Genomic DNA, 16,108 nt, shown 5'->3' with positions numbered 1-16,108 from the left:
GAGCCTTGGGTGACATGGTTTAGTGTGAGGTGTCCCTGCCCATTTCTATGATTCTAGGATTATATATAGGTAACTACTTTCATGATTGATTTCTGGAATTAAAACTGTTTACATCTGGGTTTATTTTTGCTTCTTTCTTTGCCATCCCCTGGGTTTATTACTGAGTGCATTTTCTGTTCTGGGTTTTCTTCAGTTAAGTTATTTGTGTATTTCTGAGCAGTTTTTTTTCCTCCTTTCTAATTCACTATTCAGCCTTTCTTATTGCTGCCTTTGACTTTTTGTTTCCTTTTCAGTAGATATCTCTATTGTCATGTTTTCTTCCTTTAACGTCCTTTTCACTTCCCTTAACAGCTGTTTGCAGATTATAGGCCACAACCCCAGGAATGCTGTGGCACTTACTAGTGGGCTATAACATTAAGTACTAATTTTAGATGTTTTGACACAGGGAAGAAGAAGTTGGAGAAATGTTGCTTTCCAGGGCATCATCCGATCAAGCTGTATATAAAGAGAAATTGCCTTCCCTTCAGCAGTTTCTGAGCTAAGACTGATAGCACACAGCGAAACAGATAAAGCATAAAGTATCCTTATGCCAGCTTCCACTGCTATGATATACAACTTAAAACTATTTACTCTTACTTCCATTTCTTGTCATTTCCATGCCTATGGTTTTGCTCCCTGTTTCTCTCAAAAAGAGAGTATTTTTGAAGGTAATTACCCATAAGGCAGGTCATAACCAGACTAGGAAGCCACAAAGGGAGCTTGTAGGTACAATGAGTTTTGGGAAGTCTGTATCCCAAGTTGGAGAAGTTCCTGGCAGCTTTGTAGGTCTTCAGGATTCATAAGGAAAAAAACCCAACCAAACCACCAGAAATAAGGAGGAACAATTCTATGTTAACCACTGTCACTTATCCCCTTAGCTGTATGCCTTTGTCCTTGTCTTCTTTAATGACTTGAAGATTCATCATGTCATAGAACCAACTAGGTTGGAAAAGACCTTTAAGATCATCAGTCCAACACTGCCAAGTCCCCCACCTGAATTCCCTCAAATAATGCCGTGGCATTATGGTAGCATGGATGGACATAGCCCTGTGGCAATGACTGTGCCACTGGTTTGTGTGGTGTTTAACCTCTGCCTCGAGCAGTGAGGATGATTATGTCTAGGGATGGGCCTTTTCCACCCCAGATGTCATGACAGGTCACCTCACCTAGTTCTAGATACCTGCTGGAGACTCTCCTGCTCAGCCAGGCACCCATCACTGCCTTTAGAGGAAGTGAAGACAAATAGGAGGCTTTGCAGTGTGATCCATCTGACCGGTTTGAAATGTATTACTCCCAAGAAGTGTCTGTTCCTCTCTATGTGTTATAAAGGGCTGGTAGGTGGTTTATTCAGATACAAACAAGCTGTAAATCTCTGTATTTGGTCAGATGAATCACCATAATATCAATAAGTCCTCAGAGCATTGCTCATCAGAGTTAACTATGAAGACTGCATTCCCCACCGGCTTGCTGGGGTGGGATCATGGCTGTTGACCAAGAGTCAGTGGCATATCTCTCTCAATATTTTAGCACTGCAGAAAAGTTTTGTATTGATTAAAACTAGTGATTTAAGTGAATGGGAGGGTCTGGAATAGTTGCAGCAGGCCAAGGTGACAATTTTATCCCAGGTATCAGATTTAGGATCTTTCAGGACATGCGCAGTGAGACAGTGATGTCATGTAGCTAAGTGCTCCATCATGTACGGATGATATAGTATCAGACTATTGGACTGCGCAGTATTTTAAGAAAGCTCTTCTTCAGGGCCCATGCAGGAGGAGGGATTACACTGGCTTTGGGGAACACTATCCTTTGGGTTGATTTAGTTGCCCCTTGTAGCCAATTTAGGACAATACTGACATGAAGACAGTGTTTCTCTTGCATTGAAACCATTCAGTAAAAATAATTCCCGGAACATGGTGACAACTTCCTGTGAAACAGACACTTAAATGATAATTTCACTTATTCCTGTTATAAATGGAATAATGTTTATTAATTCTTGTTTGTCTTTATGAGGCTCTGCAGGGCATGGATTATCTATGTAGTCTCAATTAAATTACATTATTACGCATACTCCTGATCCACGCCTGGGTGGGAGGATCCATGCCATTGTGCACAGAGCTTTTCTGCCTCATTACCAGCTCTTCTTGTTTAGCTAGCATGTTTGCCTGATTAGATGATAAGTGTTAATCCCTTTTCTATTCTGTGACATGATACTGTATTGGACGGCTGTGAAGCTGATAGGAGAGTTGTTCTCCTTCACTACTCTCCATAAGGACGGGAAGTGTGAGGAAGCTATTAACCCCCTTTAGAATCTTCTATGGCTGTGTACTCAAGGGATTTGTGAAATCCTCTCTGTTAGATTGTAAACCCTTTCAGCACAAGGATCATGCCTGGTAAACAGGACACCCTTCGCTCCTGTCACAGCACAAATAATGTGGGAGAGGAAAGTTTTCCTTTTGGTACAACACTTGGACTACTGGACTGACCGTAATTCTCACTCTGTTACAGCAAACTTACGCAAAACCTTCAGTGTCCAAGCCCCTGACTTAAAAACTGGCATCTTAAACACCAGATGACGGATGAAGAGCCTGGTTATAACCCTTTTCTAATCCCTCCAGGACCAGTTTCTAACTCAGTTCATAAACGGAGTATTGCTGGGAGATGTATCTTGATGAAAGACTTGAGGGGATGGTGGCACCCCAAAGATCAAATGAGGGGTCATTTTATTTTAGGACTTTCAAAGGCTCACTCAGGATGGAGAACCTTGGAGGAACTCCTGTGAGTAAACCATGGGTAACTCCATGGGGCAGAACCTGACTTTAAACTGCTGCTTGCAAATATTCCCCCAGGTGCTGTAACAGGGACCATCACTGAAACAACATCTGAGGTGAGGGTACGCACAGTTACACTTCAGGAGATTAAAGCAAGCTAAAAGAAGATTTGGGAAATGGATTTGTCCAACCTACCCCTATTTGACCCTCCGTCTGCCTGGGTTTATTCGTTGACTAATTCACATTTATTCCCGAAAACTTCTGCTCCATAGGTTCTTCCATTGCTTGGGAATGTGACAAAACGAAGAGCAGCACTCAGACTCCTGAGCAATAAAGGAGTGACTAGGAGGGTCTCACAGGTTTTATGCTAGATCCATATTGTCTTACTGGGTTTTAAAGAGTCATTTCTCACCAGTTAATGCTTCTCTTGCAGTTTCAAGTGTGTTGCCTGCTGCCAAGAGCAGCACTTTCTTCCTACATGTATGGGTGATCATTGGGCTTGCTTTTTCCTTTTAAAAACCACTTGATTCACATCGGAACAGCACTGTCCTTCAGTCCTAGGAGTTGTGCAATCTTGTATTTTACTGGAGATGGTCCTTTTTAGCTCATGGTTTATCACAAAAAGACAAGCTTGTGGCTTTCTTGGAGAAGTCAGACTGAATCACAAAAGACTATGGATTTCATTCCCTGGGGTACAAAATCACTCTGTTATGTACCACAAAAAAAGTTGTAAGAATGGGAATTAAAAGCTATTATTTGCAAAAGGAGGTTGTCAAGTGTTAGATATTGGGGGCAGATTTTGAATAGGTTGTGCTATCATTTTCTAGGAGAAAGAAGAAATAGGGTACCCATATGTTATTACATAAAAAAAGTAGCCTGACATTTGAAGCACAGTAAACACTTAAATCTTCCATCAATGGTGCCACTGAAGTGAATATTTTAAGATGCATTTGAAAATGCATCTTAATGAATCCTGCTTCCTTTGATGCCATGTATAAAACGAGCAGCTTGCATCTCTCAGTGCCCATTTCTATGTCACAGACTGTGAGATCCCAAACCCCAAACTTTTAACGAGGAAAGTTAGTAGAATGAAAACAAGTAGATTTTCTGAATGAATGGGAACTCAGGGATTACTTTATATCCAACTTAAGGCATAGATGTCTTTTCCAGGGTCCATCATTGTGTCACCTGGGGAAAAGCCTCTGACCTTGTTCACATTGATGCTTTCTTGAACTAAAAATCAATTCTTTGGGATATGGTTTAAACAATGTCTGAACAGAGTGGGAAATAGAGATAGGAAAATTAATGCAATCCTTCCTATAGGTTTAGTGTTTTCTGGGAATACATCCTTGAGGTCTAAGAAGGGCTTTGTCACTAGCAATGCCTATCTGTGATTTAAGGCTTCAGCAGTGTGTTTGGTGATATACAGACTTAAGTGGAAAATGACTCCCAATTTATTGAGGTTCCTACCATGATGTCTTTATTTAGGGGCAGATTCTGTCATCCCAATAAAAAATTATGGAGTGCTTTAATCCACTAAGAGGTGTGCTGAGATACCAGTGGGATTGTCTGAACATTGATTTTCTGCAGCCTGTGTCACTAAATCAGCAGAGATAACAAAGGCTGTGGTCACTTCTGATTCACATCATTGAGGGTGTGATATGTTAAACCCCAAATCTCTGCATTGGCTTCCAATGATGTGATGAGTTCAGTAGGAACACTTGAAGCACTAAAAATGCAGAACTTGTAAATTGCTTTCAATAATTGTCAAAATATGTATGTTTAAAATGGTGAAAAATCTGTTTTTAAAACATGTACGTGACAAGTTACGGAAAACTAATGCACTCAGGCTGCTCTCTATAGCAAAAGCAGGTGGCAGTATCCTTTCTAGGTGATGGCACCAGGAAATAATTCAAATCACAGCCTAAAAGCCACTGACCACTGATTGCCAGACAGCAAATTGAATTAAATGGGTATCTGTAAATACTGGTGTGTTACCAATACTGGTATATTCCCGATACTGCGACCAGAACAGAGAGTGGTGTATCTGTCTGCAGATAAAAGGGATGTTAAGAAGTGCCTGTGTGCTGTCCCGGGCCAGGCGGGAGGTGAAGGCAGACGTTGCCCAAGCAGTAATCATGGGAGGCACAGCAGCAGGGATAGCCCTTCGTTACCATCCTTCTCTTCTGCATTTGTGGTGGCTGTGAGGCTACTTTGGTCCCTGGGAGGGGTAGAGTAGATCCCAAGTTCTGCCCACATCCTGCCCGTCCCTGCCTGTTTACTTGCAGGGCTGTAGCCTGCAGAAATGCATTCCTCTGCATGGGACAGAGCTCAGAAATAAGGTAGGTCTTAACATGGCCAAGAGCCATGTGATGGGAAAAACACTCTTGCCTCTTCTCATTCTTTTCCTAAGATGAGAAACGGGATAACAAAATTCAATCCTGGAATAAATCTTTGCCTTTCCCCTAGGAATGCTCCTTTCACTGCGAGATTCACACTATGCAAAGGCAATGCTCCTATTTATAACCTGTGGTTGAAGGGAAGTCTCTCATTAAGAGTCATCTTAGACTAACTGTTGAATGGATTTAAATGCTTTGGTAACATTTATTTCAAGAGCTTGTCCTCTGAAGAAAGATGGGTGAGCCTCAGCATCAGGGTCTGTGCAGCTTTATTCATGCTTTGCACTTGTGTAGTTCCACTGGGGCTTGGGTTTGTTTTGGTGTTGGTTTTGATTTCTCTTTTTGAGTAACACAAGTACATAGAGCTGCAGCTGCACATGAGGATGGAGTCAGGCGCTGAGATACCAGACATTTGCTGCTACAGAAAAATAATTGATTCCTGCTATTTGGAATGTGATGAAACTGAAATGTGTTAAGGTTGAATACTTAGCCTGCACTTGCATGATCTTTCCAATAACTCATGTTCCTTTGAAGCCGTTTCACCGTCCTGACTTTCCTGTTCTTGAATTGTTGCCAGTGAAACTGAGTCCCCCTGATGTAATTCACAAGCAGGATTCATAAAGCTGACACTCTTTACATTGGTATGTGGGGAAGAGAAATCTTTTTGCCTCTAGGATGTTATTAGGAACAAGATGACAACTTGTGAATGTTTTCCAGGTATCATAATTCTTTAATATATTGGAACGTTGAATAATATTAGTGATAGCATCACAGCAATGTGTGACAGAAGAATTAGCATTTCTGTTACATTGACTTGCAGATACCTTTGTTCTAGCTTAAGGGGGACATCAAAAGTTCCAATGCTGAAACCTTTATTATAGGTTTTAACATTGTTTTCTGTCTTCTAATGCGTTCAACCTTACAGGGACTTCACCTGTGAGGTGTGCAAAACCAGGTAGGACAGTGGTCTCATGGCTATCCAGTGCTATTTCTGTGGATATAACTGAATGCTTTATAAAAGTAATGGGCTACCTTTTATAAGAAGTGTTCCAAAGCAAAGCTTTTAGAAGAAATCTAATAGCATGCTATGAAGGATTTTTGTGGGGGTTTTAGTAAACTCTTGATAGTGAAGTCATTGTCAAGTTAGACAAGCTGCTACATGTGAAAAAATGAATCACTACATCACACTAATGCAGTGGTGTAGAAAAGCAAGAAGTGGTCTATTGTCAGTCAGAAGGGGTGCAAGGGCAGGTATGCTTTGCCATTTGCCCTGACAAATGCTCTTCCGCAGACTTCAGAAGTGGAAGGTCCGTATCAAGACTAAAGACCTATATTATTCTTCCAATCTTTTATCTGTTCCATGCAGCTCATAATAGCTAGAATACCTATCTCTTGGACCTGAGAGTCAAAGCTAGTGTTCAATGCCGATGCAAGCACCAGAGAGGAGTTAAGCCCACAGCAGTCTTCTGCTCAGGTGGTTGATGTGAATACAGGAAAGCAGCAGCTCCTATCATCTGGACTCACATAGTTATTTCCACAGGGGGGTGGAAAATCCCTTTCAACAGGTAAATGTCAAACATGGCTATTGTACTGTATGATGCCAAACGTATACAGAAAGCTGTGCTATGGAAAGGTGTAATTTATGAGCTAAGTACAGTGGCTCTCTAAAGCTTTCATATCCCAAGCAGCGTTGACATGTGTTGCTTTACAGCTCTTGCTAGTAAGTAAATGCAGCAAGACCAGATTTCTCACACAGCAAATATTTCTCCAGACCTAACAGTTTAGGGTTCTTACAGATTATTTCTTTTCCCATAAATCTGAGTGGTTTGGGATTTACACCAGTTATTGCTTTTAAGTGTAATTCTCCTCAGATGTCCGATTTGCCTGAGAGATGTAAGTGTTTGTGCCGGCATGGCGAAATGAAAGCCACAGTTCAGCAGCGTAGATCGAAGCCTGCTGGATTTTGGAGCAAAAATTCCTTCCCTGAATTTGGGAGTCACCCCAGCAACTCGCATGCCATGCATGCCAAGTGGCAGCAGAAGGGTGGAAGCTGAATGGAGAGCAGGATTGCGCCAAAAGGCCGAGAAGTTATATAGGGAAATAATGGCTGAAAAATGTACTTTCTTCAGTAGCTTTAAAAAATGCTTTCTGGTAAAAATACAGTGAACTCGGTTGCTATAGCTACCAGCAGGATTTTGTAGAGAACTTCTTGAGGTACTTACTGTTTAGTGGTACACAAATGCATAGTTTTTCTTAGTCTGAGGCTTCAGCATCACCTTGTGTTTGGATTCTCTCCTAAAGCATTTCAGCTGCCGCAGTGTTTAGAGTTTGTGGAAAAAGCAGAGAAAGGTGAGGTTCTATGTTGATCTTGAGAATTCTTTCCTTCCCCCTCTCTTTATTACACAAGTGAAACATTGCTGATGTAGCTGAGCTAGCATGTTATTTAATTTCTTATTTGTTTGTCTGTTTGGGGTTCTTTTTAGGCTAAGGAATAGCTAATAGCGTTGTGACGCTTCATTTTTACCTTAGTAGGGAAAAAACCATTCAAATCATTTATTACCCACCAGCTTTGCCACTTGCTCTGGGCCCTAGAAGCCAGGGAAAGGTTTCATATTAAAACATGACACTGCAAACAGAAGATAAATGCATTCATTCTAGAGATCAGGTACATCGGAGGATGGTAACTGAGCACTTGAACAACTTTCAGGTTCTGGTGCAGGAATATTGGGTCTCATAAATCAAGACTGATGGCTCTCTAGAGCAGGAAAAATGCTGCAACTTTTGTACGAGGTATAGATGAGATACTGGTACTATCAAGAATAATTTTGTACTTATGTTGGCCAGGAGGTCAGACTGCACATGATTGTCCCTTTCATCTGTAATAATCTGCAACTTAGAGTTGTTCTCTGAATACATCAAGATGAATACGAAACACTTTGGTAAGTTAAATGAGGTCTTTAATGTATCCGTGGAATACCAGAGTTGTAACACCTGGTTTTATCTAACAAAAAATGGACTGTCAGTCTTGCTAACAGAGGCAAAACAAGAACAATCCCATCTCTTAATTGGAAACATTAATATTACATACATTAATATGTAGATTAAAACACGTAGATTAAACATACAAACATGGACATGCAGAGTGAACATAAAATATGTAGATTAAAGCATACATTAACATGTAGATGAAAATAGTTACTCTTCAGAGAACAACTGTGTCTGAAATATTTACTTATCTGTATATGGGGTAAATTAATGTGCAACTCTGCCTATCATGGTGATCAGTACTTTGGCATTATACTTGGCACTGAAAGGAAAGCAAGGAAAGCAAAGAAAGCTACCTGCTTAGAGCTCACTGGGGCAGGAAATCAAAAAAGATACAGAAAGGGCTAAGGCACTCAGTGTCTTTTTCTAAGCTTTATTTTACCGTTGAGGATGTCTTCAGGCTTCCAGGTTCCTGACTTTACCTGTGGAGTCAGTGAGAGAAAAGCATTACCCACTAGTATTTAGGATAGATGAACATCAGGGTTGACTTTATCCAATACAGTTTATGGATTCAGAAGAATCAGACTGAAGTTTAACCCTTTAGGCAATCCAGGACTCCATGAAGGCCCCATAGTTTTAGTCCCATATCCATCATAATTCACCGAGAAACTGGACTAAATCCTGCACAGGATGTTCTTTGTGTAAACTACTGTAAAAGTTCAAAAAGACATTGCTTTTTCTAGCTTCGTTTTGGTCCTTCTACCCAAACCTGCTTTCCTAGGACAACTTCATCATTCAGGAATGGATATCTGTTTAGAAACCTAGATGTGCTGTTTCTGTTCCTCATTAGACTTTATACTCAAGTCTTTACACCCTCTTGCCTCTGAACTTGCTAAAGTTTCCTATTATTATCTTTACCATCTGTTAGCTGTTGCTGCTTTTGGCTGGCTTTCTCGATCACCTTGACCAGATAGACATCTGTTGAAGTATTAGTGTCTCTTAAATTCCCAACATCTAAGTCTTAGCTGTTTATTTAGGCTCCTTGTGTTGCATCTAGGGAAAAGAAGTGCTTTTTGTGAGTAGTTCACTTATTTTACTCCTCTGCCTTAGAAAGAGATAAAATCAGTCTGGCTATGGATTTATTTTAGAGTATAATGATGTTAATCCCAGCCAAAACACTTGTCTTCAGAAATAGCCCAATGTGAGACAGTATCTTAAATTCGCCTTTAAAGTCCAGAAAGGCACAGATGTGATCTCATTGAAGTTCTAGCACTGCTGCCTATATGGATATCTCTTTTCCAGTTCTACTATTCTTCATGTCCTTTCTCCTCCACCAAACTGCCCAATGTTGTGTTTGCTGCTATTTTCCTTGTAGCTACAGTATGTCCTGCCATCTGATCCTGGCTCTCTCATTTCTAGTTGTTTCTGTTATCAAGAAAATACTGCTTTCGTGATGTTGTCACACAGCCCTTGGCCATCTACCTGAACAGAGCACATAGACAGAGATACTGTACCATAAAAGGCCTATACCTAAAAATCAATACCCTGTTCCTGAGATAACAATTCAGTATGCAAGGGTGTCACCAATTTTGGAAATAATAGGAACTTTGGAAATTTTTGAGTCCTAACGAAGCAACTAAGATGATTAAGGGAGTGGAGCATCTCCCTTATGAGGAAAGGCTGAGGGAGCTGAGTCTCTATAGTTTGGAGAAGAGGAGACTGCGGGGGGACCTTATTAGTGTATATAAATATATAAAGGGGGAGTGTCATGAGGACGGAGCCAGGCTCTTCTCAGTGGCAAACAATGATAGGACAAGGGGTAATGGGTACAAACTGGAACACAAGAGGTTCCACTTAAACTTGAGAAGAAACTTCTCAGTGAGGGTGACAGAACACTGGAACAGGCTGCCCAGGGAGGTTGTGGAGTCTCCTTCTCTGGAGACATTCAAAACCCGCCTGGACACATTCCTGTGTAACCTTATCTAGGTGTTCCTGCTCTGGCAGGGGGATTGGACTAGATGATCTTTTGAGGTCCCTTCCAATCTCTAGCATACTGTGATACTGTGATACTAAGTGATGGGCCTTCTGTGTCTGTCAGTTCCTGGTGTGAAAGCAGTGTATGGGCTGTAGAGCACAACTTTTGGTTTCTTATCCTTTCTGTGTGAGTGACAGTGGTGATGAGACCCCTTTCTAGTAGAAAATATGGGTAGTTTGCATGCTTTTTTCTGGCTACAGTCTTTTTCCTGTTTAATTTGCAGCTTTCAGACCCTTATTTGCTGTACCTCTTTTAAGTGTTGCCTTCATCATCTTCCCTATTGCTCACAGCCCTGGAACCAGCAATGCCAAGAAAAGTGACAAGACAGAACTTGTCAGGATCATGGCAAGATCACAGAAAGATTCACAGGATTTCCTGTGTGTTGCATTTGGAACCTGGGAGGAGTAAAGTTTGTTTTATCTCAGGCTCGGATTTAGGATTTCTGACACTGGATAATCTCTGCCTTTGCTTGACTCCTATGTGTTTTCCTTGCCTGCTAGTACCACGTAGATGTTGGCAACGGTGCTGGGCAGAGATGGCTGAGACATCAAGGATATTCTATCCAACTTGTTTTTGCTCAAATCTGGTGCTACATTGAGGCGTGCTTTTTATTTCTCTTATTTTAAAGGAGTCTGTGTTGATGCTGAAGACATCCGCAGTGCAGACTTCTGTGGTCAGAGGAGATTCGTCTTCCTCTCTCCCCCTAGCCCCAGCTCCTTTTGTGGGAGAGAGAAGCATTTGAGATTAGAGCCAAAAAAGGCTTGAGGCACTCGCTTCCAAGATTTTCAGTCTCAAATCCTCCATACAAGCTCCCCACTCTGCATACACCTGAGCAGGTTAAGGTGTCTAACCTTAGAGTTCTCTTGGGTCTTCCCAGAATTGCCTCTGCCTTAAATGATGAGAGTTACACAATTATAAGAAATAAAAGCTGCAAACCTATGTGGGTTCCGGCCTCACTTTATTGTTTCAGGTCAGTTCTCAAAGTGCTTTCCTGCCACGATGTGATGTCAAGCTAACCATGAATTGTTTTCTACCCTGGGGCCATGCTGTAGCAAGGAAGCACAGAATTGCCTTTTCCTAGAATACCCAGTGGGAAAACGTTGCTTGCAAGCTGCTTATAGCCATTCATCTGTCCTTTTTCTTTTTCGTGTGTTAGAAGAGAAGTGGCATTGCCTGTTCTCAGTAGACATGAGCATGGAGAGACTCCGCTTGGGTGTATTTCAGGCAGTGGATACCGCACAGGGGACAACAACACCTGCAAGTGGGTAAAGAGGGGAAGATTCGGAAAGAGGCAAGGCTGAGGCTTTAGACCTGTTATCTGCATTTCCCCAGGTAACAACAGATCTCTCTTGTTTCCATGGCTTTTCTTCACAGATCTTTCACTTTTGCTTGTGTGTTGGTGTCCACAGTAGACTTCTGCGTTTCATTACAAAGGCCAACACCTTGGAAACTGGACCATGGAAATCCTTTGGTATACTAAATCTCTTCATCAAATGTCATTGGTTTTGAACAAACTTTCATGACATTAGATGGCCATCAATTTCTTGGAACATATGGAGGAGCAATTCACCCCCATAGTGCAAATAGAAGGCATTAATGTGCCTGTATTAGGGAAGTTTGGAAGTGTTGGAAGTGGTGGGTGAGTGTGTGATACATTTCACATTAGCATAGCCCTGTTAATAACCTGGAGAGTGACAGGCAACTGGTATGAGCTCACTTCTGGAGCTTGCAGGGATTCTGGTAATCCTTATCCAGGCTATTATCATAATGCATAAGGCAAGGAATCCGAAGCAATTCTTCCTTGCATTAGCATCAGTAGGAGTTCTGGGAAATGCATTTACCGGGTTTCTCTTTGTTAGAAAGTATGTTGCCTATTTTCCAAACAGATTTAGGCTGTTACCCCATTCCGATTCCTTGCTCCAGCTCTGCTAGCTGACTATATAAAGCCATGACATATGGATCTTTTTACTGACATAATCCTCTACTGTACTAAAAAAGAAAATATTAGGTTTCATTCCAAGAGCTAGAAGAACTTCCATAAGGATATAAAAAGCAGGAAATGGACGCTGTAAGAGTAGAGTACTCTCATATTGTATAGCCTCAAGGGACTCAGTGTAAAAAGCTCCTTCCTAATAGTTAATATGGGCTGGAAAAGCTCTGCCTCTGTTGAGAGGAAATGGGATTTGTGGGGCTATCCCTACAGGTTATAGGGCTTACGCCAAAGGACGGGGCTTTTGCGACTAACAAATCAATATGCTTTGCACATACGGCAGTAAAGACAGTCTGAGCACGTAGATCTGGGGACAAATCTCAGATTTTCCATTCCATAGAGAAGTATTTCTACAGCTTGAACTGTTTGCTTCCCCTGTGGACATCATTTTGATCCTTGTTTTGCTTACATCTCTTCTCATTAATCCGGACTTCCTGCAGCCAGCAGTGGCTGTTAATTTAAATGTTTGAATTGGACTCCTCTTCTCATGAAGGCCAGTGAATGATGTTATCCATTACCCTAAATAGACAGTGTGCCTTGTATTACATGCAGGTGGTGGACTTTCCTATTCTAGCACACATATATGCTGCAAACCCTGCTTCAGTGACAACATGAGAGATATTTCAGTTTTGTTAAGTTTAAAAGAAGTGGGAAAAGGACAATGGACAAAGTTTTCTATCTTAGCCTGGGTGTGATAGAAGCATTAGTGGGGTGGGTGAGCTGTGCAGCTGCAATTGAGTGATGTAGCTTGGAGTGTGTTCCTTCCTAGGAAGTATATCACCATTCATAAATTAGTATGTATCTAATTCATTGCATTAATATCTGCAGGAGTCAAATATATTTACGCCTCAATGGATGAGTCGCTGCAGGGGCACGATGTGTACTAACAGCTGTGTAAATAGCTTGCAATCTACCTGACTCAAAGTACATTGTTGGGGATATTTCAGGGGTAGAAGAGAATGGCTCCCAAATAAATGATGACAAGTTAACTGACTTTGAATCTCCTGTTCTCTTCCTGATTCCCTGGCCCATGCTGAAGAGGCTTAGACTAGTGTTTTCCAAAGGAAAGTAAGTAAAAATCAAGAGGAAAAGGTTGATTTAAACAAAATGCAGCACTGAAAAGCTATTTTACTATAAGTAAAAATGCATCTAAAAGTATCAAATTGATGCTTGAGTCTCAAGTTCAATATTTTCTTCTTGATTTTGCCAGCCAGTAAATAAATGTAGAGAAAGAAACTGCCAGTGCGAGCGCTATGAGTGCTGGTGCCAGGTTCTTGGGCAAGCCCTGTTTTCCAGACATTGTTTTCCCAAATCAGATATGCAAAGCTTCCCCTTGTCAGCTCTTCTAATTCCTTGGACCCTACTCTGTGACACTTCCTGAGAGTTTTTTCCCTGAAAAAGGTTAACTAAGATGCTTATGGAATAGTGTTTTATACAGATCAGCATCTGAGATGCAGAAATTCTTTTGAAATTCAAGCTCTCTATTAGATGAAGCGAGATGGGGTTACCGCTTGCCTGGTCAATAAACACATGTGTTCATATGGTGCAGTATGGGTTTTCTTTACAGACTGGTTGATGATGCCAAAGAACCGCTGGGTGTTTCTCAGGCATTGCTTGGTGTAGCTTGTTTCTAGCTCCTGGTAAGTTATGTTGGGAGACCAAGAGACAGCTGCACTCTGTGGCATGCCCTTAAGACTTGCTTGAGCCATTTGGCCAAGTCTAAAAGTCTTGGAGAAGCTGACAGAGGGGAGATTTAGTTTAGACATTAGGGAGAAATTCTTCCCTGTGAGGGTGGTGAGGCCCTGGCACAAGTTGCCCAGAGAAGCTGTGGCTGCCCCATCCATAGCAGTGCTCAAGGCCAGGTTGGATGGGGCTTGGAGCAACCTGCTGTAGTGTAAGGTGTCCCTGCCTTGGCAAGGGGCTGGAACTGAGTGAGCTTTAAGGTCCTTTCCAACACAAAGCGTTCCATGAATCTATGATCACTTTGTGGCATCTGTTCTCCTGGGCACAGCAGCTGGAGCACTGCAGAACAGAGATCCATGTCTTGTCCCAGTGGGGAGCTGGCACGTAGACACAGCACGCAACTGATCCCACCATGTGAGTGCAGCCTACATGTAGAAGCAGTGAATTTAATTTGGGAATGGTGGTATGGATTTGGTAGTGCCTTAACCACAAGATCTGGGAGATTCTATCATAGAGACTTGTTATCTCAGGTTAGCTTTGGGCTTCTCTTACTTAGCCAATCAGTAGAAAGATTTCTAAGCCTGAAACATAAGAGTACAATTTAAATCTGGGGTTACCTCCTCTGGAGGTATAACTGAAAAGTTATACTTGGGGGTATTGCATCAAGGTTTCAGCCTGCAGACACTGCATGGCTGCAGCAGGCAAAAATGCATTGCAAAGTCCTCATCTAGCACTTCGGGTATTTTAGAACTGCAGCGATTTGGCAGGTAATCAGTAAGAGCTTGTTTTAAAGTGTCTCTGGTAGATGTATTTGCAAAGGGGTCAATTTGAGGGATGCGTGATCCAAGCATAGGTTAGTGATTTAGGGATGGCTGAATTCTAATTCTGACTTCTCAGGTTTCCTTGTGTGTGCATGTGCAGCATCACAGTGGTTAAAGAACGCTTCTAAGCTGTAATGTGGAGCACAGACAAATTAGGAAATGCCTGCACTGTGTTAATCCAATCCCTCTGTAAGGATTTATTCTGCTTTATTGTTTTGCTTCTCTGTATGATATTTTTTTCCACATTCAATTCTTGTCTTGTTCTGTCTCCTGGACAGGTGCCTTTCGCTTAGGAAACATCTATTTATTATATTTCCCCTCCTAATTGTTCAGTACAAACTTTATTTCTAACACAATCAAACTCATTTCGAATTGCAGCAATAGTAATCGTTCCTGGGCCCTGGTAGTTCCAGTACCAAGTACTTCAGGGTGGTAATAGGGTTCAGCTAAGGCAAACAAATTGATGGGTTTGAATGGTCTGCTGAGCTTTCCCACCACCCTATTTCATCTCCCATAAAGCTGACGGATCGCTTTGTCTGGCATTCATGCTAACCATCTCTGCTCTGATTGTTTCTTTTATGGATTGAGGTAGAAGTTGAGATGTGATATTGCAAAAGAAAAGAAATTCTCAGCTTTTGCAGCCTCAACAGCACTTTAGAGCAGATGTTGGTGAGCTGCTCTCTATCAGGGTGCATGAATACCTCCATCCACTGTCCTGTGGAGCTGCTGATAGTCTCCTCCTTGATTTAAGAACACTTTGGATCAGTTCTAGTTGAATGAAGTACCTCAGGAACAACTCTGGTGTTAACAGACAATTTTCTGCTCCATCATTCACATAGGTTTTGAAATAAGGCCCATTAAAATCAATGACCCTCTTTTCATTAACTACAGTTGGCTTTGGGTCAGGCCTGGGAAGATTCATGTCTTCCAGAAATGCCATTGGATGATTTCTTTAAAAAGCACTGAACAAAGATATACAACCTCATGGGCTGATCGGGGTGAGGAGGAAGTCCCATCTCTCTTCTATATGGTTGGCTTCCTGCTCATATCAGCATTAATTTAGATAATTAAATTGCTTAGTTCAGTAGTTGGAAGAAGCACGATCAAGCTACTCTACTAACATGTCAGATGTATTAGTGTCCAGGGTTTTGGTTTTCTTCTTTTTATGTGTGTGAAAAGCTGTATTATTGGACACTGTCTTTCCCCCCCAGGCTAAGCTCTTCTTCAGAGGAGCATACCAAAAACATTTAATACCACATTATGAATGCCACCATAGTTTCAGCATTTATATGGCATACGATGATGTTCAGTGGCAGCAGGCGAATGGATGAAATTAAGTACAATAATAGCATCAGTCCCTCTTGAGTTTAACAGCAAGATGAACAATT

The sequence above is a fragment of the Psittacula echo genome, assembly GCF_963264785.1.
Source record: "Psittacula echo genome assembly, chromosome: 2".
NCBI lineage: Eukaryota > Metazoa > Chordata > Aves > Psittaciformes > Psittacidae > Psittacula > Psittacula echo.
This window is presented reverse-complemented; position numbering follows the sequence as displayed.